Below are 25,545 nucleotides of genomic sequence, written 5' to 3'. Positions count from 1 at the left end.
ATATATATATATATATATATATATATATATATATATATATATATATATATATATATATATATATATATGTATACATATATCATTAATTTTACCAACATGTTTCTTCTGACAGGAAAACAATATTTATCCTTTGGAGGGGCCCAGGGCAGAGTCTTGCATTAAATTTGATATATGAGGAATACTATGAGGAATATTGAGCATTTTGCAAAAGTATACACAAATAAGGGAAAGCACATCAGCGTCAATTTATTATCAGCATCAGGACTTTGAAACGATTGTGCAGTTTCTATACTCTATACTTAAAAAAAATCACTGCCAGCTAATCGTTTCATCCCCAGAACTGACAGGTTTCGTCATTCCTGAGAAAATAATAAAACCGGCATGTACAGTGGAGGTCATGGAAGAGCCAACACCAATTTCATCCTGAGGGTATTAATTCAGCCATGTGTAAGAGACTGGATATGATGTGAATGTCACATTGGCACAGAGCTCATACTCTGAGAGATCCTCACCGACAGCAGCGGGTGAAAAAAATGCATAAAGATGTCCGGGGCTGCAAGCCGCAGCAGAAAGTTAGCTCAGACGGCAGGAAGATTTGTTTTTGTGTTGCCGTTGTTGGACAACAGTAGAGCCAGTAGGTTCACGGCGGCCAGAACATTAGGAAAATCATAACGAGATCAGGACTCTATGATCTATGATCACACAAGCTGTTCTAAATTAAAAGATGCTTGTGCAGCATATGCATTTGTACCAACTCTGTGCCCCCTCTAATCCAAGTTGGGGTCTTCTTCAGCAAATCAGCATCTACCGACGTTATGCCCTGATTAGTTTTAGTTTGACTACCCCATGCCCATCCTTGTCCAGAAACAGGTGCCAGTGTCACTGGGAATACAAAGATGCTTGCCGGAGATTTGTCAAAAATCTTTAAGTGTCTGCCATTATTAACTTTTTTCTCACCACACATAACAATTGTTCACGTATTCTAATTACTTTTTTGGAACCTTTAATGCCAGCTTTTGAGATGAAACTCTTTAAAAAAAAAAGTGATATGTAATAGACAGAAAGAAGAAACGTATAGAAAAAGTTCAAATGAACCTTAAAATATACAACCAGGGCAAATTCTATACAATTTTCATTAACACAGACAAAGTAATTAAAAAAAGTAAACAAATATATACACACACACACACATACATATATACATATATATACATACATATATATATATATATATATATATATACATATATATATATATACATATATATATATATATATATATATATATATATATATATACATACATATACATATATATATATATATATATATATATATATATATATATATATATACACATACATACATACACATATACATATATATATATATATATATATATATATATATATATATATATATATATATATATATATATATATATATATATATATATATATATATATATATATACATAATAGGGTTAAAAGGTATTTCCAAAGGGATGTAGCGCTGTATATGAGTACAGTACCGTTGCTGCAAACCCTGCAACGGTACTAGGTTTTCTTTATTAAACCAGCAAGCAATGCGAGCAGAGTCACATAAAACCATGTGATGAGTGCTAAGAGTAGAAGAAAGATCTACGGCAACCAATTAAAAGGCTGAATCTGGGGGGACGCAACATCTAAGGAAGATAAAAGAAACGGCTACAGCAGATCCCTTCCGAGCTGACAGACTGAAAACAGGTAGAAGAGACTGAGGCCAGAATCTGAATACGGAGGTCCTCGTACTGCCTGGACTGCTCTTTCTATTTAGCGGAAAATGAAGAGGAGCCGACTCTGACAGCCAATTACTCAGACACGAGCACAAACAGCCTTGTTAGGCAGCTGAGGCTACATGTTCCTGGTGATGTACATGCTGCACACATCATGCATGTAGACCAGAATTAGCTCAAAGTCACCGTCGTGTGTCAGGGAAAGAGCTCAGATAGCCTTTTTTTTTTCTCTACTGTTTGATCAGACCAGGCCTCTGGCTGCAAGATATACACGTACAGCATGTTCTTGTCTCATTGTGGTTGCAGCTCGTTGCACAGAACCAAAAGAACATTTAAAACAGAGCTTTAAAAAAAACAAGAGGCTGGGGTGAAGCTCTAGCTTTGCAGTTGAAAAAGCAGCAGCATCCAGGGCACAGAATGATCCTGAGTGATCTCTTCCTGTCTGGAGTGTCACTCTGCCTAAAGCCGGCTGTGTTTTTCAGCTGTGTTATTTATTGGAAATCCATGCGCTGGGACCTGGCCCGGCTGCAAACGGATGGATTGTCCCGCAAATGTAATTATTCTGCGTACCCTCAGTCAGTCAGTTCAGCAGGCAGGTTGTTAGAGAAGTCAGACTGCAGACAGAAGAAGGCATCTTTGTTCTGATAGATGACAGGGAAACGGCTGAATATTTCTGACAGCGCATTTACAGACTCTGGCCTCGTTTCATGGACTGAGAAAAATAAAAACAATGCTATCCTGTGAATTTAAATTGACAGTGCTTCACATAGCTATTTAGACATTTTAATGTTTTTGCACAACACTTACGTTAAATATTTGCTACCAGGGCTGCACAGTAGTAGCACTGTTGCCTTGCAGTAAGAAGGTCCTGGGTTTGATCCCACGACTGTTGGGTTAATTGCTTACTCTAAATAGTGGAATCATAGTGGAATTTACAGTAACAACACTTCAACGTATGTATCATAACAATCTTCTCATTCTTATTTTTCTTTTGCATCAAAACAATCATTCGACTGATTCCCTTCATTTTCAGCATCTTGATCATTTAGATCTGTATCAGGCTTGCACATAACCAGTGAAAGTCCATCCATCTTGTCAAATAGATCACTAACATGGAGACTTTAAATGCATGTCACATGAAATAACATAGCTAGCTGTATCTCCTATACAGCATCTAAGTAGTCCTTTTGAATTAAAATCACATTGATGGTTGCAGTTGAATTTATTGTGCGGCAGTTTTTTTTTTGTTTGTTCCTACAATGGTTCTGCAAATAACTTATTCCCCCACCAGAGCTATACCTCTCTGCAGCTCCATTGGACTGAAAATATATGGAAACATGCGTTTGTAGCTTGACAAGATAAAAGCTAAAGATGTCTGAACACTTCTGTAAAGTAGCTAGAATTGCTAATGTGCAGTCGAAAGTGTTAAAATAATTGTAACCAAAGCTAATATGGACATCTGATCAGGAAACATGTTAATCATTCACTGGTTTAACTCGCGTTGTGGTGTCCCAAAAGGTAGTCGCTTACGAAAATTGCTACAAAAGCATTTATTACCCGTTGCAGATTTTATGGTGCTTTTCAGATTTCTAAACAAAAATAGCACCATTACTTCGTAGCTGCAGTACAATGAAATCTATTCGAGAGACGTTGGCAAGACGTTTCCTTATAAAACACAGGTAGGACACTTTCAGCGTGTGAGCAGATATTTTTAGGCGCACCACAGGGAGTTTAAGCAATCCTGTAACAAGCGGCGAGCAAATGGGTAACCTGGTTTCCCTGCGACACAAAAAGAATCGTGAATCCCCAGCGAGCCTGAAGGCTCCGGGTTCGACGAGGGCTTTCTTCCTCTTAAAAAAAAGAAAAAAGTCCTTTACACACAACTGCTGTATCTTCCCATTCCGTACGCACTTTAGTCCCGCTCTGTGTCAGAAACATATTGGACATACTGTGCATATTACAGTTAACCGGTCGGCACAGTGTCTGCAGTAGGTGTAGAGAGTTTCAACAACGTTACATCACTTCTTTTTTTTTTTTTTCCCAGTTTCCCCAGCAACCAGGTGTCCTCCAACAGCAACCACCACCCTGTTATGTCATTCGGCTGTTGTCAGGCAGTGCTCAAGGTTTCCTTACAAACAAAACCGTCGTGTTTCAGTTCTGCTCTTGGAGAAAGACTTCGGCGCAGTCAGTGGAGTTGCTGCTGAACAATGGAAAACAGCCGGGAAGGTGCAGTGGGAGGTGTGAGTTTGTTCCCTTTGGGAGCAGCAAAGAGGAGTTTGGAAAGCCTTTTTTTTCTGCAAAGTGACTCATCTAAAATCAGAAATCTTGATTTAGAAGAGGACACTAATGCAGGTGATCCGCCCAGCGATTTTCTTTTTTTTTTTATTAGAGACATGAGAAGTACAAAATTCACTGCCTTTCAGCTACAAAAACTTTGCTGATGTGCCAAAAAAAAAAAAAAAACATTGTAAAAGATGGAGGATTAACTGATTAAACGCTTGGGGAAAATTGCGACAGAAAATAACTTTGTACAAAGAATTTGAATGTGTTTTTCTTGAATAAATCAGCTCGTGTTTCTTCTTTTGTTCAGCCCTCTGTGCTTTTCTGAGCGTGACGAGCTGGTGGATGACCAAAATCAATTATTACCAAAACCACGTCTGTAACAGAAATTAGTACCAAACGATGGCCCTCTTACCTGCCTAAAACAGCCGCTGCACATATCAAACATATTAAGTATATCCATCCAGAGTAGCTGCCTGTTACAACAATAAAGCAGCATAAAATAAAATAAACAGTTTCGTGTTGTAAATTATTATTTTTTTTACTACACTGCCTTAGGCTCACATTAGATAAATTCTCTTTCTCTTAACACTTCACTTGTTTCATTTCGCCGTATGAGAAGATCACGGTTACAGACTGCTGACCATCATGGTTTTTGTCATGAATAACAATAAATTTATTGGCAACTCTGGTAACGGTGTACAAGCACTTCTAAATAAATGGAAAAATCCACTGCATTTGCAACCTTTCTACGTTTTCTAAACCTAATAGTCTAATATTGTAATTTGGACCCTGAGTCTGTAATAAAATGTATGTATGTATGTATGTATCTATCTATCTATCTATCTATCTATCTATCTATCTATCTATCTATCTATCTATCTATCTATCTATCTATCTATCTATCTATCTATCTAATATCGTAAGATCATCCTCCCTTATAAATGATTCATCTTAAGCCTGGATTTTTTTTTTATAATGTTTAGGTCTGGACATTTTTTGAATACCACAAATATAAATGCAACAAATTAATAAGCAGAGCTAATTTACATTGCTTGTCTTCCTGATAGAAAGTATGCATAATACAAAGTATATATATATATATATATATATATATATATATATATATATATATATATATATATATATATATATATATATATATATAAGAAGATTTACTTACATGTTTAAACAAGTTTACATTTTTCCTCATGCCCACACACACTTACATACCTGGATGTCCGCATGTGCAAATACCCCCACATGTTTTTATACCTGCAAGGACCTAAACACACACACACACACACACACACACACACACACACACACACACACACACACACAGACCAGGTATTGCACTAAATCCCACTCAGAATCACATTTTACCTGACGTTAGCTAACTCTGCACACAGATGTGATAGAATATAGGGCATATTTTTGCCTGATTTATAAAGGTGGTAAAAGTTATACATTCCTTGACATAACTGGTAGGGTTTTAAAAAGTTAGCCCCCATGATGGAGAGAACCGTCTGCCCAAAGGCAGTAAGTCTGAGTGGAGTTATACAGTCCCCTCTTCTAGAGGCTCTGGGGATTCTGCCCAGAGAAACACACACAGGTTGATTTTTAAGGCATTCACCCAATGGCGAGGGAGGTGGGGGTGGCAAATCGTGCAACACTTTATCCACCATACAGCTCCTTTTAAGGCCCATAAAGTAAACCTCCATAAACATTTAAAGCACTCCTATAATTTAACCTTTTGGATTTTATTGTGGATGCACAAATATAAGTATTCAACAAAAGACAGTCAATGGATTTTTGTGTATGGCGAGCCATTTCTTTCTTGATTCACATATGTTTCAGGCCACTATTCTGTTCAAAAGACTGAATGACGTCTTATTTCAGTTTTCTGGTGAATTTGAGAGGATAAAAAGCCCACAGCATCCTAGTTCCACCACCATAACTACCTAGAGTGTGTAATGCAGTAAATATGTTGATGAAGATTCTCAGTCTTCCAGGTCATGATCAATCCAAAAAATGGTTAAAAAAAATAAAATAAATAAAACACAAATCCAGTTGTTTTATTTTTTTAACCATTTTTTGGATTAATGCAGCAAAGAACAATCCTAATCTCATCTGACCAAAGAAAAAGTCCCGGTTTAGAAAACCCCACATGTGATCAAGAGAGGCTTTTTCTTGGCATTCGCCCTAAGCAACCAGTTAGCACTTATATATCTCCTAATGGTTGTTATGCACAGTCGGTGACCCCAAGCTGCCCCTCTATGCTGCAGTTCTCAAACAGTGAGCTTTTCACACATTTCTTCCTCCTTCTCACTGTGAATGGTAGAAAGATAAATATGGGTTCTTGTCACATCATATTTATGCCCCTGGGGGGAAAAAAAGTAATGGATTACAAACAAATACAGCAACAGTTGGTGGGCTACAAACGTCTTCCCTATCCATCTATCTATCTATCTATCTATCTATCTATCTATCTATCTATCTATCTATCTATCTATCTATCTATCTATCTATCTATCTATCTATCTATATATATATATATATATATATATATATATATATATATATATATATATATATATATATATATATATAGGAGAATTTATAGAATGTCTGCAAGTCAAAAAGAAACCTTAGCTAATAAGACTAAAAAGCCACTTTGATCTTTCATCGCTCTGTTCATGCGTCAGAAGCCAGCATGTTGCAGACTGATTTTTATTGACAATGAGCTGAATTGCCAGGTAGTGTTCTGTGAGAGAGCAACCTAAACGTATTATTCTGAGCTCATCAGCTTGTCCTTTGATAGTCCAAAACTTTTTTTGTCTCTCTCTCTCCGTATGGCAGGAAATCTTTTTTCCCTCTCTGAAAATAGTCCCATGCCTCTGGTGTTAGGTAGACCCGGCATAGATATCATTAAAACGAGAATTAATTTCCTTATTCATCAATTTCTCATACGGTGACGCTAATCTGACTGGCAACCTGTCAAGGCTGTTCTCCGCCTCTTAGTCATTTAACCACGATGGATGGAGGTTGGAAACCTGCGCACGAAGACACTTGCGTGGCCGATCACCATCACATGTACTCACACATGCACAGACCGCTCGGCTTTGCACCCCGCTGCCGCCCGTATGAATCTTAATACCTTTATCTCCAGCTTCTACCGTTACGCCCCAAAATGCAACAGATTTAGGTTTAAAATTATTTCTATTCAACTGAGAAGTTGGCGTCTAATAGGAAACCAGATATTAACCAAAATCTATGGCTTGTTATGCAAAGATAAACGCTGTCATTATCATTGTTTTTGAGAATGAATCTTGAACTAGAAATCTGTCGTTTATACAACAATACAGAGAGGTGCCTGGTACCGCAGTCCTTTGACTTATTCAGGAGCCACATGGAAACATCACTTGTACAACTCCCTCAAAGGACAGCAGCAGAGAAGTGCGTCATTCCCTGTTTTTTTCCCCCCCTCTCTGTCTCCTCTTTGCTTCACCTCTTCAACCCTTGAAAGCCATTCATGAATATTCCATCAGCCAGCAGGGCCTCCACCCGCCCTCTTCATTTAATGATTCAGTCTGTATGTGTCTTACATAAACGTCCGTGTTTATGCATATGACCAGGATCGTAGCGTATCGCTTCACAAACCCGCAGACGGGAGACGCGGAAAATGAGTAGGGAATGGTTGCAAAACACACAGGAGGAGAGTGAACGAGGCATAAATGATCAATCTGTGAATTATGCCGGCACCGTCTCCAGGCAGGACACGTTGTACGTGTGTGTATGTGTGGCTAATATGTGCTGCCCACTGATAATGATACTGCAAAGCAAGACAAATGACCTCCTGTTCCTATGGTTGCCACTGAATCTCAGGTGGAAACTACAGCATCATCATCCAGCAGCGGAGAGAACAGAGTCTGGTTTTTATGCAAAGCCTGCCCTAAAAAAATCAAATTAGTGATAAAATATTATGCAGGGTTGGAAATTATTTTTAATATCCTTGACTCAGTGTGCCTAACCTAACATCCTCTGTTTCTTCGTGGAACTTTGGGCATACTTCATCTATTTTCATTTTTACTTTTCCTATTCCAGTATGTTTTAGGAAAATAATCCAGAGAGGTCTAATAGAGCTTAATAAATCTATTAGTTAACATACCGTCTGAAACATTCAGCTAAACTAAAAGTAAAATAAAGTAGTAGCCAGGGGCCACAAAACAGACCACTTGACTGATCATCAGCAGGTGCGACCCCTTCTTTCAAAGCAGATACTTTGCATGTTTGCTGGTCTGGAGCTTACAAGAATGGTGAAAACTAAATGTAAAGGAGCAAAACACTTACCAATGACCTTACAGAAATTATTTTTGCTGCCCATCGGTATGGAAAGGAAGTTGAAGTGAAGGACCATCAGCAAGTGTGACCACCTCTACAGAAAAAGGAGTGTTGGTCCTATGCCAGTCAGGAGCATACAGGTATTTTTTCAACACATAGGTGCCAACGTCCAGTTTTCAAGATGTGTCCCTTCTCCATTTTAATTTGGAACATGTTAAATGTTAAAAATCATGACAGGACGACTGAAAAGCAAAAGGTTGAACAACCATGATTTGTTTGAAGATTTGCTGGAACGAGAGCCTCTTCTCTGTCTGAAACAAACATGGCACCAAAATTTTAGATCTGCGAAGCTGTCTTTGAAAAACAAACAAAAAACGGCTAATTTAATGGAACAATATCTTTTTATATAGATGAGACAAACGCTAGAGGCGTTTCAATATAATACACAGCACCATGTTTACAATTTAAAAAGCAGCATGTCAGCAACAGCAACTCATACCAGTTCCCGATTACGGTGTGGGAGAGTTAATGATCTGGGCTTTGTTTTGGAGACACAGGATTTGTGCAACTTGCACTCACTGAATGGACCTTTTAACTGTAAACCAAAATATATAAAGGAGTATAGAGAAAAGAAAATATATTCAATATATTCACATGCACAAGGAAAAACAAAGTGTGAGTATTTCATGACATGTTTCATTTCTAACTCACAAAATGTTTGTTTGTTTAGCTCAAAATGTCTCAGATAAACATATCTAAGAAAAGGCAAAAACTCTTATAACTGATAATTTATCAGTCTGACGTCAGAACGGAACTTAGCAACCATCACGAGTAACGAAAGTGAACTTTTTTTTTGCTGTTCGACTTCAATTTGAGCGTTCACCCCTAGAGCAGCTCTTTACCATTGTAGCTGTAGAGCTGAAAAGTCCAAGGTCTCATGGCATAAAGAAAACACGGCACAGTTTTCCCAAAGAACATGACACTGGATGATTGCATTTAGTTTCTCTCTTCTCTTGAATGGCTCCAATCTGAAGCTTGTTAAGTAATTTCTATAAATTGTCATGCCAGAACACTTATTAAATTCCTTGGCAGAAGAAAATGAATTAAACTGATTTTGCCGTCTTTTAACTGTCTCACAAACTGTATTCATTCTCTGATTTATGGCTGTGACAAATTGTCATGTTCGGAGAAAGAAAACAAAACAAGCTTTTGAAAGACTCTTGCTGACATCTCAAGACCACATCTTTAAGCTGCTGTCACATGGTTTCCTATCTTATCTCTAGGACTGTGTGGAACTTCAAGTCCTGTCACATCTTTGAAGTATTTGTGGTTGATTCGGAGGTTCTGTCATTCTGAATAGCGCATGTGTGTTGGGATCAAAGCTGTGGTAATCTGTGTTCTGCTGCTTCACAATGCGCTGTTTTACTTTTGCCACAACAAATGGCTGACTTTTCACATCAAATGATCTATTGGCTGTCTCGGAATTAAACGTTTTCTGAGTTCAATACTTCTGAGTGGTCAGAATGGTGAATTAATAGTAAAGTATGTCAAAAGTGAGTGAATCTTCACCGGCGTACACAAAGCTTCTGCATTGTGTAGCCAGATATCTAGTAATGTAATTTTGGTCAGTTGCTGCAATATTTGAACTAAAGTTGTTTTGAATCTGTGCAGCATATGTGCCTTGTGAGAGCTACGGTGCACATGAAGCAGAATGTTTCAGAGTCGAAGGAAATCTGTGGGAACAAATTGTTTCAGACTTTGCAAGCTGAGGTGATGGCTGCCCTATACTATGAAACTGAGGCAGAGAAACTGAGGCTGCAATTCAATGGTTTGGTTAAAAGCATAATCATGTGATAAAATGGCCCAGTCAAAGTCCATACCTAAATTCTACTGGGAATCTGAGGTAAAGCTTGAAAAATGCTGCTCACAGCTGCCCAAACAGCCAATCTGACTGAGCTTGAGCTAATTTACAAAGAAGAATGGGAAATCATTCCAGTCTCTAGATGTGCAAAGCTGGTTGACATATCAGAAGACTTTCAGGTGTGACTGTAACAAAAGGTATTTCATAAAGTGTTGATACAGAGTTTCTGAATGCATACATACATACACTTTTGCGGCTGTATGTATACGTATGTATTGGCTCAAAAAATACGATCTGAAGGAAAATACTGGATCACACCAATATCATTCATCTAAAGAACCATACATTTATGACAGAAATTGCATCTGTTTAGCTCCTGCACATTAATTTATTCAGCAAAAAAAAAACAAAAAAAAAAACACTTCCTCTGTTCAGTCGAAGGCGGCAATGTTCCCGGACTGATTGCGTCAGTAACCTCCCCTTCGAAGCGCACATGAACAGACTCTCTTTAGACAGGAGCAACTCCAGAGCAGCCTTCGTCAAGGTCAGCTGGCACAGTTCAGCCCCACTAAACACGCTCTAATTGTCTCCACCGACAAACGCTGCGAGAGCTTGTTTCTGACTGTGAATCATCTATAATGAAAGCGCTCTCCTGTCTCAATTCTATAAAAATAAAAACGACAAAGACACTCGACGTAGCGGGGGGGGGGGGGGGGGGGAGCGGCTGATGTGGACTGTCCTTGGACGATTCAATCCTGTTCAAAACAAAATCAGACTAAGAGACCTTTTCCTCTTGAGAATAGAGTCCCCGGCACATTCGCTTCAGAGCATCTTTAAAAAGAACAACAAACAAAATGAAAAAAAGGTGCTAATCAGCACATTAAAATGTACGTTCTACAAAAGCTTTGAGTTTACATGGGTTTGCGGCAATCTAATTTAAAAACGTGGAAGGTAAAGATCCAAAACAAGATTAAAGAGGCAGAAAAAGAGCAAAACAAGCACAGGCCCAACGGAGACTATACAGGAGACATCGGCTGAGTGATTGGTGATTAGGAGGTGAAGGTATGAATCATGTTCTTAAATTAGCTCCTTTTGACGGGACCCCTGGGGACCTGAAAAGGAGGCTGAATGGTTTAACTGAAGCGATGAAGCTCTGCAGATTGATGCTCAGGATGAGGTGACCCGCTGGCCTCGGTTAAAGGCTGCTGCCTGATTGAAACGTTCGCTTCCTTATCAAGGCTGTTTGATCGCGTGGATTCGTAAACGTACAATAAGTATTCAGGGCTGAAGGTTCTCCTTGGTGATTTCTTCTTCGTTTACCCCTGACTGTGCAGGGCCTCGGCAGCACCACATAGCTGTTTACTCATGATCCAAGCAGCCAGACTTTTCATGTATTCTTTTAAAGTGATCCCGATCAATGATGCTCCAGTGCTCTCAGAAGTTCTGCGGCTTCTTTTTCACACCCCATAAACATAACACGACCTTTTCAAAGCCTCACTTGACTTTTTTTTCTCAGCCTTCATCCATGCTCCCATAAAGCAAAAAATGTCAGTTGGCTGATCTACAGCTTTGCAACAGATTAAACTCCCAACAATGCCCCAGAGGATGTCTGATGTGATAATGAACAGCTCTCGGTTTTTTACATAATTGACAAACTCTGTAATTTCATGTATAGAAAATAGACGGGCACAATTCTCAGAAATACTCATGCTCTCAAAGACAATACAAATTCCCTAATATAGTTTATTGCCAATAAATTATGACTGAATAAATCGATTTACTATTGGTTTGCATTCTATTACCAACACAGCGAAAAAAGGGTTGGACCATAGCATATCTGTAGAGCTATGCAGAGATGGAAATTCACTCTGCCAAGGATACTAATCCATTTTGTTCCAAATAGCCTTGTAAGGTTAAAAAAAAATCCCTTTTTTTCTGCACAAAATGATCCCCGGGCCTAATTTCAGTACTGCCACGTCACCAACACAGGTCCCTCAAAACATTAGAGGCCTGGGAGCATTGTTTTAAACGGATATTTAAGGTTGACCAGTCTTTGTCTTTATTTAGTCCAGAAAACGTAATATTTAGATTGTATCTAGGGACGCACAATTTATCAGCATTAGTGTCGGTATTGGTACTATGAGAGAAACTGGGCCGATATTAAAGAGCAATGTTTGTTTCCAGTTTGCTGCTGCTTGTGGAAATGTTCTGAAAGGGTCATGTGGTGTTTGTTTGGACATTTGACAGGGACAGTTATGCAGCACACAATTGTGGGGTATTGAAGTGAAGCGGAGCAGTAACGTTGGCTGATTGATCATTTTTTTCACAATGTCGAAAGGGTAGGAAAATGCATAATGTGTATAGTATTTGTAAACATTAGTTATCAGCCATAAAAGCAATATTAAAGTCAGATATTTTCATACCACTGCATCCTACTTTGAACAGAATGGAACATCATCTTTTTTTGACTAACGTTTAATTCACAGACAGGTTGCACTAAAAAGGGGCAGATGCGTCTTCTCGAGTTAAGCAATGGTTACCTCCAACCAGAAGCACTCAAAGAACAGTCAGCTCCAACAGCATCCAGAACTTCAAGACGAGAGGTTCGGTTGCTGAGAAAGTTTTGAAATGCCCAGAAATCTCTGGGATCATCTCCTCCCGAAGAGGGAGCTACAGAATCATGACGCCTGCAGTGCAGAGCTTGATCAGCACTGGCAGCAGGCGGTGTAGGTGGGTAGGGGCATCTGCAGGCAAAGTGAAATGAGGACTTTATTCACCTGAGTAAATGCGATATATGTCTGTGTCTCGCTATAATTCAATGTTGTGAACACATTGATAGAGAAGAGCAGATACAGATAAAAACAGAAGTGGTGTTTGTAAAAAATATGGGATGGTAAAATCTAACCTCATATAGAAACTCAGTAACTACCCAAAGCTGATCTTTCTCATCAACACTACTCAAGTACATAATAAAATCACCTGACATAATTTACAAAAAATATAACCAAGAACAGTAACAAACAAGAATGATTGTTACTTTTAATTTAATTTTCTCTAAAGATTAGAGTTGACTAATATTTTCTCAAGCCAGCTGAAATAGTTTGAGAATCAGTCCGATATGGACGGACGGACGGACAGAAGAACGGACGGACGGACGGACGGACGGACGGACGGACGGAAGTATTTGCCTTTGAAATGTAATATTTGCGTTCTTCAGCAAACCATTTTAACAAACGTATAAATGTAATGAAGCATTACATTTGTGCCGCTGCTAAAACTTTTAGCCGTGGCTAAACACAGAGCTGTTTTCCTGTGACTTTAAAAACATGAACAAGCTGTTCAGCATAGATACATAAACAAACAGGCTTCTCCATTGTTGGTGAAAAGGGCAAGGTGTGATTTCTGCTTCCTCCTTCATTGAAAATGCAACAGAAACACGATTTAACCTTTGGATGATATTGTCTTGAGAAAGGAGAGGGAGTGTAGCGTTGTCACTTCTGTTGTCAGATCTGTAACACAGACTATCTGGTTCATTGTATTTAGATATTATACAGGAGAGCAGTAGCCAGATCATTTTCAAGATTAACTTTAACTAAAACTGAAACATTGGTATATATTAACCTATAAGGCCATTCTAAGCCACCTGTCATCATAACTTCAGATACTTATCTAAAAAAAAAAAAGGTTGTGTGGGTACAGTCTCAGACTCCAGGATATTCTATGATTGTCATTAAAGTTCAAGAATTTTTATCAACCACTAGGGCTGATTGATCTCACAACAGTTAAAAAAAATCAGCATGTGATAACCATTTGCTAAAAATCACAACATAAATCCAAGAGCTCCAGGAACAAATATGTCCTACATCTTGGCAGCAGGTATCTGCGCCCAGAAGGAAGCGGCTTGAGCTCATGGTGTCGCGGGTGATCCGAATACGCTGGGATCGTTCTGGCTTTTCTCACTGACCTAATCTTTATCAGTTCAGTCAAGTTGTTTAGGTTAGGTCAAGTTTGCATGTTGTTGCAAGTGAAAGCACGAACCAGCAGGTCAAGTTATAATTTACTACAGGCTCAATAAAACATCTCCACAGAAATAGAATTCACATTAAAACCACAAAGCTTCCAATAGAAATATATTCACTGACTATCCTTGGGCTATCAATGATAGTTCCCAGGTACTTATACTGCATCACAATCTCAACATTTTCACCAGAGATTACCACAGGTAAGGCAACAGTGTTGATGTGTTAAAAAAAAATCAATAACAATTTCCTGTGTTTTTTTTTATACATTTAACTCTACAAAATGAGGACAAATAACAAAATCTCTGATCACTGACCAGAGATCAGGGTCATCGCTGATGGAGAGTGTCAAGATGACAGAATCATCAGCAAACATTAAAATGTGGTGCTATGAAAGCTGACTGCAGCAATTCTTGGTATAGAAATGAAATGAAATGAAATTAAAATAAATAAAAAGGGGGAGAGGACACATCCCTGAGGGACCCAGTAGAAGAAAAGAAGGAAGAAGATAGAACCCTGTAAACTCTCACCCGCTAAGACCATACAGTTAAAAAGGTTCATCAAGCGACATATGAGGCCAAAGTCAACACCATAACAACACTGCAGATTATTGGCTAAACTATGAGCTTGAATGTTGTTAAAGCTGATAAGGAATCAATAAAAAGTACTTTTCGAGCTCTCTGGATCCCTTAAATCTTTGTTTAAAAGAGTTCCTGGTGCATCTTCCACTCTACCAGACTAATAGGCAATTGAAGAAGGTCCAAAATACTTCTAACCTTTGGTGAAATTACCTCGTTGACAATTTTTCTTTTTAAATAACTTCATTACTAAAGCGGTATGGGCAAATGGCTTGAAGTTCTGTATTTGACGGCCTTACTTTTGGGGACAGGAACAGTGACAGAGTCTTTCCGAGGCTGGGAAACCCTAAAGGACTGGAGAGACAAATTAAAAAGAAAAAGAAAAAAGGTCAGACAGCTGCAGGGCCAATTTTCTGAAGAAAAAGAAATTGCCTCCAATGCCACCAGGACTTTCGCTCTCTTTGACCTGTCTAAAAAGGCTAAAAACACTTACAATGTCAATCTGCATGAATGAAGGCACATTTTTAAAACTAAAAAGCTCTTCAGTGAAATCATAAAAGGTATAATGATTGTTAAAAAAAAAAGGTTAAAAGCTTTAGGTCGCCGAAGAGTCACACAGGGAGTCAAAAGAAATTGGAGTCAATTTGTTCAGTATCCCCCATCCCCCACACCCCCCACCAAGCCAGCTGATCAGAGTTATTGGGCCTGGAGATGTTTTCAACCTAGTTTCAGTTCTTTCTTCACTTGTTTCTTAAGTGAGTAGTATTTAGCCATGACACCATTAGTAAGATTAATGTTTCACAGAATAATATGATTTTTAACCAACAAAGGTCTATTATTCGAACATATATACGTGATAGATTTCCTGGAATAACTGATTTCCAACAATAATGGTAATTTTAGTTTCTATAAACTCATCTAGAACATGTCCCAGTCAGTGCAAATGAAGCAGACCTGAAGGCAGTGAATTATTTTTTTCTGACCAAACAAGAACTAAACGTGGCTTTGGCTTGTGCTTCCGCAGGACCAATTTGTACGCCTCCAAATAGACAACATAATGGGTCCATCTGAATACCCTTATTAAGTAAGCCCACCTCACGAAAATGAACAAAAATGTCCGGAGAGAAGTTTATTTTCAGAAGGCTGTAGGCCCGGATTTGACTGGCATCACTGTTGTGCGTTTCTTTTACATAATGACATCGGAGTTAAAGGCTGCACGAAATAGGCACAGCAGTCCGAAGCTCCTTTCCTTCCCACGATAGAGTTCTTACTGTTTACCCCATGAAAGGTCAAGGAACAGGAGCTAGAAGCTATATTATTATATTATATTAAGGGTATTCAAATGGAGCCAATGATTCAAGGAGCCTAGTGGAGTTCCACTCAAGGAGATCTAAGGAGGTTTGTTCACTGTCGGTAGCAGTTTGAAAACAAAAATCTGGAAAATTTGTATCCAGTCCCTTTATTCTGAAACCCAATTCAACCCAATCCTTTCAGAAGCAGAAGTGAAATCTGTGTGTAGTTTAGCATCATTACAAACCTATCTGTTCGTTAGAGAACATTAGGGATCAAACAGCATCATGAAGACCAAGGAACAAGCATGCATGTCCAGGAGAAAGTTGTGAAGAAAGAAAAAGACACCACTCCAATCTTTGGACATGCCGCACAGCTCACCTAAAAATGGAGCCTGACACTGCAACCCTGCACACTTGTCCAAGGAAACTACCAGGCTGGTCAAGGATACTAATCAGAGAAGCAGCCAATAAGGTCTTGGTAAATCCACACCTTAGGTGGGAGAATCTGTTGACAAGGAAAACTACACCCAGAAAGAAAAAATCAAAAGTGTAATTTTAGAGTGCGAGCCGTGTATCAGACAGAGCAAATATCTTGAAGACAGTGCTCTGCTCAGAAGAGATGAAAATATCATTTTTTTGCCCAGGATGCAAACAATTACATGTGGAGGAAGACCAGCACTGCACGTCGTCCATAAGACAGCACCCCTACTGCCAAATATGGTGGTGGTGGCAACATCATGCTGTGTGAATGGTGAACTGGAAAAAAGGATGCCGCAAAATACTGGCAATCTAGACAAAAAAAACTGTCAAAGATGGCAGAAGACTGTAGATTGATTTTTCAACAGAACATACATCTAGAGTGACAACAGAATGGCTTAGATCAAAGCATATTTATGTGTTAAATTGGCACGGTCAGAATCCAGACCTGTAACAGCTTGAAAATTAGTTTTCTCCGAAGCCCTCCACCAGCGAGTAAGCTTTTTATTTTTTTTAAATGCTTTGTCTTTAGATGTGCAAAACTGACAGAAACAGGAGCATCTGTCATTGCTGCGAAAGGTGGTTCAGGGAGCATTGACTACGCCAACATGCAGCTATTTTTCCAACACTTATAATGTTATGTGCATAACACAAATTCCCAGTAAAGTACATCAAATCTTGTTGTCATGTTAGAAAACGTAAAAAAACTTTCAAACTCCAGCAGAGCACCGCAAAATACTCTGTCTGAAAACGATGGATGGTTTGAAAGGACTTCTCCGACACTCAGATCTCTCTGTGGATGTCTTGCCAAATAGCATCGATTTGAATTAAAGTATATGTGGTTTCTAGTAACTCGTCTCGGGATATATAAATGAGTTTTCCTATAGGGGGAATAAGAGTAAAGACATGTCTGGTTTTCTTGATTGGGGTTGTTTGGCTCCCGCTGACCGCTCTCCAATCAGCACCGAGCCCAAGTTGAAGGTTGACTGCCAGCCTGCGGCCAGGGCATCGCTCAGCCTGGGTGCTGATGTTGCAAACAGCGGCTCTGCTTCCAGATCTGCCCTGTTTCCCCCCCATCCTCCTCCTCCTCCTCCTCCTCCTACTCCCCCACCCCGCATCAGCGATGCTCACTGCAAACACACTGCCGCTGTAGTAATACTACACAGAGTAGATCTGTGGGAAGCACAGATCTACCTCGCCTGGCGTTTTTCTGCGCCCCGTTCACTAAAACATCCACGGCCCATCCAGCACGCAGGAGAGAACCTGAGCCACGTCGCATTGTTTGGGTAGAAACCAAGATAACTTACGCGCTCCAACTGATCGATCCGTGGATGACATTTCCCCCCCTCTTCTTTTCCCTCCCCTCTCTGGTGGAGGATCAAGCAAAAAAAAAAAAAAAAAAACGAGGCGTCCTCTCTTCTTGTTATTGTCTGGTTGGTCTGGATGCTGCGGGGAGTCCAGGTGGAAGCCCGCTCGGCTCCTCTTGTGGCGCGGCTCAGCACGCCTCCCGGAGCTGCTGCTGCCGTGCAGGACCGAGGAGCTCCTCACTAATGTGGGATGATGATGATGTCGCGGGAATAGGAGCGTTAGTTTCCTCCTAACGAGAACATGCGCCGCCTGAGTCACCCCGCATTTTCCAGGCAGAGTCCAATCTGTCGGGTACGCTGTAGTAGAAGGTTATTAGTCTAATATTTAAATCCTGTTGGAATTTAAATTAAAGCCCAACGGTATTCCTCGTCCTCCACAGGAAAAAAAAAGAAAGAAAAATATAAGGTGGAAAAGCATGCATCTATTTATAGCCCACGCTTTTCCAACAGCTTTCATTTAAAGCCACATGCCTCTTCCAAATGCTACATCCTCCATACATAAGCTTTGTTTGTTTTCGCACCTTCTGCTTGCAGGACTGTGAGGAGAAACGTGGCTTGAGTTGTTGGCACCGGCTCCAAAGCGAAGTGCCAGGATCTGCCAGCGTCTTTTACAGCCATGGGAATAATGTGGGTCAATGCCCCACTTAATGTGAAGCACATACTGTTGTCTTACTGCGTCGCCTCATAGGGGAGCGTCGACTTAAATTTTTAATAAAGGTTTCTGGGGGGGAACAAAATGCTTCGTCCAGTCCAAATTAAATAGAAATAATATTTGCAGTATTGAAATAAAAAAAAAAAACGTATAGGGTCTAAAATTGTGTTAATTTATTCTTGTTATGGTGCCTTGCAAATGTATTCCTATTTACATTGTGTAGAATAACACATGGTAATAAATAATTGTGAAATTGAAGAAAAAAATATTTTTTTTAAAAAATGTAAACACAAAGATTGGAACACATATATATTCAATCCCTCTTCACTTTAGTATCCGTAAATAAAAACCATACATCTCCCAATATACTGGCTAAACCGAACCCTGATTTGATTGATTTGATTGGATGTTGAAAAATTGAATTTCAAATTATCTGAGTTTGACACCCAGCACAGTGCTTGCACAAACACCTATCCCTCTAGAGCACGGTTTCCCAAAGAGGGGGTCGAGACAACCCCAGGGGGGGCATCACGAGACACTTTGTGGGTCACAAGATGATTTGATGCTGATGTGATAAAAAGATTTATCATTTCCTTATTTCTGAATGTGAAAGTATCACTGTACAAGATGCTCCACATTCCTCATTTTAACACAAATTGATGGCTTCACCTTTTCTTTGTAAGAGTTCTTACAAAAATACTACTTCATTCTTGTAATTTTAGGACTTTATTCTCATAAGTTCAACAACAAAAAAAGAAAAGAAAAGAAAATCCTCTTCGACAAAATGGGGTCGCCTGGCATTTATTCTCGGGGTCACAGGCAGAAAAGTTTGAGCAGGGGTGTCCAAACTTTTCGTCATGTCAGCCAAAATCATCAAGTCAAAAGGACAGACAGGGAAGGTGGTCAAAGTTCAAAACACGGTGTCATGGTTTGGTGTTACGTGCTGAGGACCCACGTGCAGAAAGGAGCTAAATGGTTGATGTGGAATCAGAAATGAACCACGGAGAATCAGGCAGGAGCACCAGGCTGCGTCACAGGAGAAGCGAAAACAGGAGGATCTGATGAGAAGTGACTGAACAGAGAGACTTAAATGCTGAAGAGGTTGATTACTAGGAGACAAAACGGTTGAGTTTAATTACTGGAAGTGGAACAGCTGAGGGAGAGCAGGCAGAAGTAAAGGTCTCAATCAGAGAACACAGAAACTCAAAAACCAATATGACCAAAAAATCCAAAGTCCTTTATAGCTAAACTAAATTTTAATGAAGCTAAAAAACAGGGCAATGCTAGGAGAAAACTTGTTGCAAAGACCTGCCACTGGACCCAAGGTTCATCTTCCTGTCGGACTCTAAATATCCATATCCATAATATCTGGGCTGCAATGAAATGGTTTGGATCAAAGCATAGATGTGTGTTAGAATGGCCTAGTCAAAGTCCAGACCTAAATCATTTGAGAAACTATGGCAAAACCTGGCAAAAAGGGATTCATGCTTCACACTTATTGTCATCACAATATTGTTAAAAGCAAAGGTGTAAAGAAATAAAATAAGTAAATTCAAACTGTAGCCATGTTTGTTTTTTTTAAGTTGATAAACGCTTTTGCCGGTGCTTGTTGCATCCAGACTTGTTCATATGATAAAAATAAAAAATAAACTTTCAAATTGTCAGAGGTCAGCCTCCGGCATGTGCAAAAATCATTGAATTTGGTTAACATATCCCGCCGACCCCTCAAACCAGATTGAATCACATTGGTTTTCAAATTGCTTTTTTATCGTCTTGTTTTTATTTCCTTCATATCTGACATCTTGACTTCATATCTAACGCACTCGAAAAATACCGGGTCTGGACACTAGATGGCAGTGTTGCGCACAATAACAACCCTCACCTTTTCTGAGCCGTACATCAGTTCAGCCCTTGCAAAAGCTTTGATCCCTGCTCAGTGAGATCAATACAATACACATCTGACTGTTTCCAAGAGTTGTTTTCTCAAGCCGATGCTAAAATTTCTGTTCCTAGCAAAGCTATGTATACTCTCTGAACTTATTTGACATTTTGTCACCACAGAACCATAAACATCAAAAGGTTTTGTTGGAAATGTGCAATGTAACAAGGCAAAGTAGGAAAAGGAAAATGGTGTATGTTTTTCTAAGTATTTAGCAAATAAAAATGTAAAAAAAAGGCATTTGTATTCAATGCCTGTACACCTTTACTCAGATTCCATTATAAAATCTAGTGTGCAAACAGGCATTTTGAAGACCAAAGAACACAGCAGACAGGTCTGGGATAAAGTTGTGCAGAAGTTTAAAGCAGGATTAGGTCATAACATCTGAAGGGCCACTGTTTAGTCCATCATCTGAAAACGGAAAGAGTATGACAAATCACAAAAGTGCCAACGAAAATTGTCTTCCCCTTTAACTGACAGGCTAGATGAGGAGAGCAAAAATGAGAGGAGCAGAAAAGAAGCACATGGTAACTCTGGATGAGCTGCAGAGATCCACAACCCCGTCCCCTTTTAAGAAAATGACTGAAACAAAGATATAGATGTTCTTGCCAATTAGTTTCATGTTTTCTTTTTTGCTAATTCAGATGCATGAGCCCAGCTCAAACATGCTTCATTCACTCTTCTTTCATTTAGATGTGGCCTTTTTCCAGTGCTTTTATCGTTTGGCATTTATTTAAAGCAACATTAACGACACCGTGAAAGCCTCTATTCTTCAGCCTGATTTTGTGTATTTACATAGGACTTTTTTATCCTTTGTTTCATGAAAAAAGACCCAACAGAGCACTAATGTGCCAGTGATTACACAAGACGGAAATACTCTTAATAAAGTGCAGTAAGCCTGATTATTTGTGAAATGTAATTCCCACAGTTACTTATTAGTCATAGTCCATTTTACCTCTAATCAGGAGGAAATTTGGTTTAGCGCTCAGCCTTTTGTATTTAGATGCACGTTTTCCAGTCAAAGAGAGCCCAGCGTTAGCGGTCCACGGACAGCTCCCCCTGTCCTGCATGGAGGGGATTTTCCACCGTCGGTTGCCCTTCGAGCAGCACAGCAGTGACAGGATGGCCAAACATTTTCGCCTCACATGCCTGGCAGTTTGTTGACTGTTGGGAATTGGAGCCGACAACTGGCAGGAATGTAGCTCGATGGGGAGCGGAAAAGTACTGGTGGCAGCCTGAGCCCCGGTCCTCTGACCAGTATCGCTCCCACTGGGGCCACCTTGAAGCAAAGATAACCTACAGTTTCAGGCCACAGCAAGATCCAATTCACCATTATGCACTGTAGATGGGTTCTAACGTCATGTAAAGGCTCATGGAATGTTATTACGACAGTGTAAATTGAGAAATACATCTTTGGACTATTATTGATGCAGGTGAAGTGGACAGACATCTGTTCACTCCTGATATTGATCAGCATTTTCTCTCGACCATATCACATTTCAGCAAAATCAGCAAAAGATGTATTTTTTGGTAAAGTCTCCGCACAACCTGCATTCTTTTACTGATCATCCTCAATTCATTTATTAAGGTTTATCCTAAAGATCAAGATACAATTAGTACTGCCGCTGCTGTTGTTAATGCAATATTAAAACGAGAGCATGAAATGACAAAGAGTGGATGCTAGTAAAATACCCCTGAGTGAACCCTGTTCCCCCCAAGTATCCCACACCAACACAAACATACAAAGTTTGTCTTGAAGAATGTATATTCAGAGTAGAATGTTTCACTCCTGTTTTTAGCTCTCTATATACAGAAATATTCATCCTTGTCTCATTATAAAATTGTCACAGTGCCAAAAAAACAAAAAATACTCCTTTTTGTGGGATTTATGATTTTATACATTTCCAACTGAGTTAACTGTGCTCATTGCAGGCCGTTCAGGCTGGCCTAATCTAATTATTACGGATTTTGAACTATAGATGATTAAAGGAAGCACAGTTTTTTTTAACTGTGAAATTACCATTTAATTTGGGACTGAACTGGAAGCTGTGAATCAGAATTTCCCAATGCTAGACTCATACAGCGTGCAGCACCAACTCCTTGTTGACTGAACATGCCAATAAGCATTAGAAAACCATTTGGGGCAGCTAAAAAGGGTTTCCTTTGCCAGAACTCCTGTCTGCCCTCGATGGGCAGGGGCTCTGAGTAGGGAGGCATATGGACCAAAAAACAGACCAAAACAAGCTACTCAGAGCATCAAGGGAACTTCGGTAAGCATTTCACAATGTCGTCTTACAGTCTTCATCATTAGCTCGCCTAACAGCTCCTTTGAAATAAATGTTGCAGAGGATTGTTAATTATTCGTGGTTTACTTTGATAAATCCACAATCTCCTGTTTTGCTAGGCCATAAATATGATGCGACAGAGAGGGTCGTCTCTCTGAACTCCTTTTCAAAATGGGAAAGCCAGGAGAACGTTCCATTTAAATTAGGCTGATGTGCGTCGATCTTCCCAAGTAAGGCAATGGCAACTAGAAAATGCAATCGGAGCTATAATTTTAACATTTTAAACAACTTTTACTGTGAAAGACGAGGCTGTATGGGGACCCATTTTCTTATTCCTGCCACTCACAGTAAGGAGGATAAGGAAGGTAACAAACTCCAAAAGCTCACTCTTTGAATGCTCTCTGCAACAGACCTGTTGGAGTCACCGCGTCTCCATAAGTTTCAGGAGCATGCAAAGAGAAAACCTTTTCCATCCTTCCATCACAAACATTAAAAAACTGGAGGTTGCTAAGTTTTACTAAGACTTAAACAGGGACTGTGTGCATTTTCAGATGAAGCTAAGTTTTCAGCAGCAAACCTCCTGGTTGGCTCTGGTATAAAATATAGAATCATTATGTGGACGTGGATCTTATGCTCACTGTTACGTTCAGTGGAGGTTCTGCTGTGGGCATGTTTCACTTCTAAAAACCCTGGGAACCTCTTTAGAGAGCATGGCAATGTGAACCAATTTTAAATACGCTGGGATATTTTAAATAATAATCTGGCGCCCTCTACCAGAAAATGAAAACCAAATCATCACTGGCTCTTTCAGCAGGATAATGATCCAAAACATAGATAAATCAACACAGAAATGGTTCACCAGAGAGAAAAATCAACATTCCTCTCTGGTCATTTCGCTCCCTGGGACTAAATGCGATAGGAAACCTGTGGTGTGAGCTGAAGAGAATTAAGCTTTAGCGAGGAGCCAGGACTCCGCATGATCTTTAGAGGAATGGTCAAAGAGCCTCTCTCTGTATCCTTGAGCCAGGCCAATGATTGTGGGATCAGGATTTCTGTTAAAAGTAATTTCATATTTTGAGATTTTGGTGTTTATCCATCCATTCATTCATCCATCTTTAAGACATATCCTGAGTTGGCACAGAGCATCCAACTGCTTTGGAAAAAAAGTGATGTTTCGAATTTAATAAGGTACAATTCTCTACTGAACACTTGAGTTCTGTGTGTTTGAGCTGCTGCACGAAACATTATTGCCAACTGGTATTTGGTATTATCCAACTGTATCTTTGCCATCCGCTACGCAGCCAAGGTAGCCAAACAAAAGAAAAAAATTATCTATCTTAAAAGCACATGAAATCATTATAGATTAATACATTCTGGATGGGATTAAGGCTTGGCCTCTGGTTGTTGCAGTTCTACAGTTTCCTCATATTACTTATTCAGATCAGATTCCTGAAAGAAAATCCAAGGCTTCTTTATTATAGATATATTACTGTAATCTTTAATTTCCTTTTGCAAATGTTCTTTGGCTAAAAGAATCTGCCCCATATGTTAACAGAATCAGGTCAAAAATCCTTCCTATCCTGGTAAGCTTTGGGAATTGGTGTTCTTTTTTATGCAGTTGCACCCCAGTAGAAACACACAGTACAGCTTCTGCTGGAACATCGTTTTTCAGATGTTGCTAAGGTTCAGCAGGATGATTCAATTCACTCTGTGAACCTTTTAGAAATCAGCAATGTATCATCAGCTGAATCCAGCTACAACCAATACATAGTTTTCCAGATTTTGTATGAATAAATCTCTGTGAAGTGCTACTTCCATTAATATTCACCCCCCTGAGTTAATACTTTGCAGAGTTACATGTTGATGCAAGTGTTTTGTTTTTTTTTTTGTGGAGGGGGAGGGGTCTCTACAAGCTTATCACATCTACAGACTGAAATTTTCCACATTTTCTTTGGAAAATAGCTCAAACTCAGTCATATTCGATGGGTTAACATCTGTGAACGCTGATTTTAAAGTCTTGATGCAGAATCTCAGATGGATTTAGGTGCAAACATTGACTGGGCTATTCTGACAAACAAATATGTTTTCATCTAAACATTTGCCCTGTAGGTTGGATGTTTAGAATGGTTGACCTATTGGATAGTTGCCACCCCTCCCCGCCAACCCTCCTCCCCACAGAATGATGCTGCCGCAACTGCGCTTCACTGTAGAGCCGGTGTGTTCAGGGTGTGTGGTGTTGCTTTTCCACCTCACGCACACATGTTATGATCCCGCTCAGCAGGGATCAGGTTACATTTTCATGTAAGCGGCCAAAACCAAAACAACGCACCATCCTTTGTTTTCTTGTGCAAACGTCTGACACCGCACCCCTGTATTACTTCCTGTTTCACTGCTTCCCAAAACAAGAAACTCCACGAGCTAAAATATGTTCTGATACAGAGCTCACTCACGCTGGTGGTCCCGAGACAATCCAAGCAGCACTGACGCAGCCGCCGCTTATGTAACGAGACTCGATCGGGACAGCCAGTTCCCTGATGAAGGCACTTCTATTCAAAACTGTACCTGGCAAGTCTCCAGGAAATCACTCAGAGAGAGAGAGAACTGAGAGGACATAAACAAGGAGCAGCAGATAAGACCTTGTCATCAACAAGATTAAAGAGAAACCTGGAAATAAACT

At 39.6% G+C, this 25,545-nt stretch overlaps 1 protein-coding gene across 1 annotated transcript in view; it reads right to left on the bottom strand.

Moving 5' to 3' along the window:
* tbkbp1 (TBK1 binding protein 1) overlaps window positions 1–18,528 on the bottom strand; it is a 91,956-nt gene extending 73,428 nt beyond the window's left edge. Inside the window, exons 1-2 of the mRNA XM_036142167.1 lie at window positions 18,514–18,528; window positions 17,933–18,364 (exon numbers count right to left, since the gene is read on the bottom strand). The gene's annotated coding sequence lies outside the window, so the exon portion shown is untranslated. The remainder of the gene's footprint in view (window positions 1–17,932; window positions 18,365–18,513) is intronic.
* Window positions 18,529–25,545: the final 7,017 nt, after the last annotated feature.

This window comes from Fundulus heteroclitus, chromosome 10, assembly GCF_011125445.2.
Source record: "Fundulus heteroclitus isolate FHET01 chromosome 10, MU-UCD_Fhet_4.1, whole genome shotgun sequence".
Lineage (NCBI taxonomy): Eukaryota > Metazoa > Chordata > Actinopteri > Cyprinodontiformes > Fundulidae > Fundulus > Fundulus heteroclitus.
This window is presented reverse-complemented; position numbering and strand designations above follow the sequence as displayed.